Source organism: Vombatus ursinus, unplaced genomic scaffold (genome assembly GCF_900497805.2).
Source record: "Vombatus ursinus unplaced genomic scaffold, bare-nosed wombat genome assembly UNPS02014864.1, whole genome shotgun sequence".
Classification (NCBI taxonomy): Eukaryota; Metazoa; Chordata; class Mammalia; order Diprotodontia; family Vombatidae; genus Vombatus; species Vombatus ursinus.
The window spans coordinates 5,433,253-5,439,252 of NW_020954642.1; positions in this window are offsets into that span (position 1 = coordinate 5,433,253).

Genomic DNA, 6,000 nt, shown 5'->3' on the forward strand with positions numbered 1-6,000 from the left:
AAATTTCTTTAATTATTTCTTCTATCATTGTATCAACATTTTTTTTGATCATAGCTTTCAGGTAGTCCAAATATTCTTATGTTTTCTCTTCTTGATGTGTTCTCCAGATCAGTTGTTTTTCTTTTTCTTTTTCTTTTTTTTTTTTAGGCAGTTGGGGTTAAGCGACTTGCCCAGGGTCACACAGCTATTAAGTGTCAAGTGTTTGGTCAGAGGTCGGATTTGAATTTAGGTACTTCTGACTTCAGGGCCGGTGCTCTATCCACTGCGCCACCTAGCTGCCCCACAGATCAGTTGTTTTTCTTATGAGATGTTTCACATTCTCTTCTATTTTTTTATTCTTTATATTTTGGTCTTTATATTCTTGGTCTTTATAACTTTGCTGGCTTTCCCTTGCCCAATTCTAGTTTTCAAGGAGTCATTTTCTTCCTTAAGATTCTGGATCTCTTTTTCCAGTTGGTTGACTTTCTTTTCATAATCTTATTTTTCTTGGACTGTTCTTACTTAAAAAAAAAAATCCTCAATCTCTCTTATTTGATTTTTTAAGTCTTTTTACAATTCTTCTATGAATTTTTTTTTGTTCAGGTGACCATTTGATATTACTCTTTGGCTTAGGAGAGGCTTTTTTTTTTTTTTTGGTTTCATTATCTGCTGAGGACAAACCTGACCTTCTCTATTCCCAAAGTAACTGTCCATGGCTGGGTTATATCTCCTTTGCCTGCTCATTAAAAAAAAAAGTTAGCAGCTTGTTATTATAATCACCTCTAATCCTAGGGTGCGGGGGATGGTGCCTCTGGCCTCAGGTCCTTCTTATTGTTATTTTTTGAGCTTTGTCCTGGGCCCAACCTCTACACCCCTTTTCCCATCCAAGCTACAGATAGGGCCCTCTGGCACACTGTTGTGGAAATGCTCTTGCTTGCTGAGAATCCTCCAGTGGCTATGACCTTCAGTTTTCTCCTCTGGCCTGTAACCAAGACCAAGAACTCAGCTCCCCTGTAAGTGCCCACAGCAAACAGAATCCCCACTCCACTGCTTCTTCACTCACCTAGCCTGTGCTGGTTCCTTCTCTCCCAGGACTGTGTCTTGGCAGCACAGGTGGGCCTGGAGTCCCTTGTCAGCAGAGGCTCCTTTAATTCTCCGGGCTCAGACACCTAACTCCCCAAACTGTCTAATAGGTGAAAATTCTTGTGGTTAAGGTCAAGGCTACCTCCTGATCCAGCTGCCCCCAGGGCTTGACACTTTCCTAGCCTGGAGGTGTTTACACTTCACTTGGGCCAGCAGGACCACAGTTCTGCTCCAACTCTTGTTTATTTTTGCTGCTCTACCTTCACTCTGAGACGCTATTCTGTCTTGTTTGTGGAGGAAATCTGGAGAGCTAGGAATTCTCTGACCTACTCCACCATCTTCCCAGAATCCTCTCTATAATTTCCTTCTGACCAGTTGTTCGACTCCTTTATCATCTGTGGGCTGAGACCTCTGGAAGCATCTGCTGCCACTGATGATCCAGTGGCTCCCAAGGCCTGTTCCTGGTTTGCTGGGTGTGGCTCTGTGCTGGCATGGCCTGTGCTAGATTGTGCTCTACTCTCAACCTGGTGCAGCAGACCTTTTCTGCTAACCTTCTAAGTTGTCTTTGGCTGGGAAATTATTTTAGCCCGTCCTTCTGTGGGTTCTGCTGCTCCAGGAATTGTTTTATGCCATTATTTAAAGGTGTTCGGAGGAGTTTTGAGGAGAGCTCAGGTGAGTCACTGCCTCTTCTCTGCCATCTTGGCTCTGTATCGCCTCCCCCTCTACCCCCAGTGGATGATCAAACATCATTTATGAGTACTAAGAAAGGCAAATTTAACGAGAGAATTAGTATGAGTTCACAGAAACCACATCATGCCAGACTAACCTAATTTTCTTTTTTTTAAAATAAGGTTACTAAATTTGTACATCAGGGGAATTCTGCATACATAATATCAACAAGGCATTTGTTGAAAGTCTTTATGCTATTCTTGAGGAGAAGATAAAAAGGGTCATGAGAAGAATAATAGTGCAGTAGGCCTATTTGTAGACAGTTGAATGACAGTCTACCCAGAGAAGAATGATTTTTATCTTGGATTGAAGTCTCAAGTGGAGCATTACAGGGTGTCTAATAATGGCCATTTAAAAATCAATGATATGGATCAAGACATAGTTGGCATTATTATCAAATTTTCAGTTACTACAATGTAGGGAGAGAAAGTTACTTAACTGGATATCTAGAGTAGCTTTCAAAAATATCTCAACAGACTAGAACCATGAAATAGACTTTCTTGAAAGATAGTAAATTCCCCCAATTATTGGAAGCCTTCATTTAGATAAGCTGTTGGGGATTTTGTAGTAGGAATTCCTGTTTTAGGTACAGGTTTGATTACATTATCTCTAAGCTCTAAGATTGTATGAGATCATTGAAAATGTTGAACAATTTCCCAAATGCTCCCATTTTCCACCTTAACTCTGGGTCTAGTCAATTGTTTATCAGTAGTCCCTGTCCAAAATAAAGGTATCGATGATTAACTCAGTGAGCTGTCCTTCCAAGTGCATGTCCTAATCTGGACAACACTAATTCTTCATCAATTTGAAGAATATATATTGGCCATCTTCTGACATGCAGCTGGAAGAGTAGCTCATTGAGTAAGTCCAATAGTAGCCTGCACATGTCAGGCATTTGAAAAGTCTCTTTTTATGAGTCTCTTTATCTAGTGCTATTCTGGGTCAACCAGAGTTGTTAGTTGCATTCACCATTAAGAAAATTTGTCAGAAAAAATAATACCACTTTAGAATGATTATTAGTAGATATATGTATATATATATATACACATACATACATATGTACATATATATACATAAATATGCACATATATACATATATATATATATACATATACATACACACATATATATATACAGGAGGCAACTAAAACTCCACAGATTCTTAGCATTCCCAATATATCTGAAAAAGACACAGTTTCTTGGATATCTACTTTTTACTTTATCACCAGGTATCAAATATGTATCTATCAAGAGTACAACTTATTATGGATGAATGACATGAAACTGCACTTTTGAGATTCTAACAGTGGAATATCATGTCATGGGGTCAAGTTTTTGGAAATATGCTTAATCTAGGGGAGGAAGAGCTACTCACTTGAATTTATTTCCACCCTGAAAGCTAATAGAGAGAATGATCACTAGGATATTCACACCATCATCTAAAAAAGTATCAATTCCAGATGTCGGATCCTCTAACAAACATTGTTTCAGTTGAAATTTTGTCACAACTGTATTGTTCTATCACATTCTTTTGTTCCCCTGTCTTGGTGAAGTGTATCCTTGATCTTTTTATTCTATGATCTGGAGTGTTGAGTGATTGTTCGCTTAGAATTTTTGCTTAGCTTTGCTAGCAAAGTCTCAAAAAGAAATAATTTCTATAATTCATTGGTCCTCAATTATTTTCACTTAAAGTCCCTCAGTGAGATGGGATTTATAATAATAGAATAGAATAAAATAATACATGTCTTTGACTACTGTTTTCATTTTTGTCTTTGTATCCCCAATGTCTGGCACAGTGCTTGGCACAGAGTAGATACCTTATCAATACTTGTTGAATTGAATAGAATTGAATTGGCCCACTTGCACATTTAGAATGAGGCTCTTTGGATATTTTCCAGTTCTAAGTCTTAGAATCCTGTGTTCTCCTATTTCTGGTCCCAAGCCTCAAGGTGGGTCAGAACAAATATTAAGGAGCCATGCCACAAGTATAAAGCCAATTTGCCCTATGGCTTATTGCTTCCTGAAAGCTCATCAATATATGCCTCTTGCAGACTGCACTGTCCCCCTTCTTGAGGGTTTGTGATCCTCCTTCTCCCACCAAAATGAATGGAGCCCAGTTGCCCAGCTAGACAGGGGTTGGGCTAGGTAATTCCTAATCCCTCCCTTTCAACTTTAAAACTCTAGGATTCTATTAGTTATCTGAACTATCCATTTTCATCAATAATAGAAGTTGCCTAGTTTTATTTGAATGCTCTAGCCAGAAGCCTAAAGCAGGCTTCACCTGCTCCAGCACAGTCTTGGCAACGAATTGATCAAAAAGCCCAGGGCCTCAGGCAGGGCTTTACTGCCTTTTGAAGGTTACTCACAGATGTAAATCCTCATGTGGGAACCAGCAAACATACAGGCTTTCCTAAAAGCCTTTGCTTAGTCATATACAGTTTGAGTTGGCCAGGGCCTTATTTTAGAAAAGAGCCAAGTACTTCATCTTAATTCTGCTTTCTGCACTTCAGGTTTTACCTAAATGAGGCAACAATTACTGACAGGAAGTCCTTAGTATGTTAAAGTGTTATTCAAAACTACCCAGGAAAGGTCACTGAATAAATACATTGACATCTGCTAAGAAAGGAGATTAGTGAAAGCCTTGACTGTGTGTTAGTTGAGATCCCAAGATGCCAGGAAGTTTTTATTCCTTTTCAATTCCTTTGTTGCTCTGGGATTCTTATGTATTGCTAAGCTTTAATTTCTGCCAAAGCCGTCTCATCAGCCTTTTTGACTGCCGGGTAAGATTCCCTACTACACTTGGGTCAGTCTGTACTAGAGGAGAAGGTTATCTATGCTATTAAACCTTTGACTTATTGTCTTTTGAAGAGAGTATTTTGCATTTTGTTATGTCAGGATTGTAATTAGATCCGTTAATTAAAGGAAAGAATGAACTTTTAAAAACTCTGTACCTCTTTTCATTTTTGATAAGATTGCTTAGGTTGAAGCTGACCTTTGTGTGGGGTTTGCCACTGCTCATTACTTGGTAAATTTTAATGAGGAGAGAGGATGAATGTGCTGGCCTTGGCAATAAAGAAAGGTAGCTACCACAGGCTTTCCTACAATAAAGTGTACCAAAGTTACTTATTTTTATTGATTAGAGAAAATTAGATCTCAGGATTCCAGGCAAGGGTTGTCACATGGAGGAGGTATTAATTTGATTCTGCTTGGTCCCTAGGGTAGAATGAGAATCAACTGAAATTTTTGGAGAGATATATTTTGGCTTAATTATAAGGAAAATTTGAATAATTAGAACTATTCCAAAGTGGAATGGATTTCTGTTCCCTATCACAAGATATCTTCAAGATCACCACTACTCTTGGATATTGTAGAGGGAATTTTGGTTCAAGTGTAGGTTCATTCATTCAGAGAACATTTATCAGGTACCTACTGTATGTAGAGCCCAACACTACCCAATTAGGGAAATACGAAGTTTGCATAAAACTCAATCTTATTACCTCTTCATGAAGCTGAGAATCCTTTAAGGGCAAGATAACTACAATTACCAGTATTACATGATTAGTGGTTTGAAACAAAGAATTATGTGAGGTCCAAGAATTTAAAGGTCATTATTCCTGGGTTAGGGGTGAAATGGGGAAAGATAAGGGACACCACATAAAAGTTGACATTTGAATTGAGTTTTAGAGGATGGGTAGGAATTGAACAAGCAAAGAAGGGAGGTGAGGAGCACATATCAGAAAACATCTTGAACAAAAGCACGATGATGAGAGAACAGAATAGGTATTTGGTTGGGGAGAATGGGAAAATAGTCAGTTTCTAGGGCCTGTTGACTTCATGGAGGGGACTAATATGAGATAGGGCTGGAAAGACAAGGTGGCACCAGAGTGTAGAAGATTTTGAATGTCAGGAAAAGGACAAGGTGAGCAATAGGCAAGTTGGAGTAGATATCATCTGAAGATGATTCTAACTCTCAGATTTTAAGAAATTAGTACATATACAAGACTAGATTTGTGACCATTGAATGTTATTAGGAGGTAGAATATATATCAGAATTCTCTGGCTTTTGATACTTATAACAAAAGTTATAATTTTCATTAAACATGTATATATGCATATATAATGTATACACACATGTATATGATACAATATCTTCTTCTAAGTGATGAGTTAAACTACACATCAGAAAAAAGTGAACTCTGTAACTCTGGA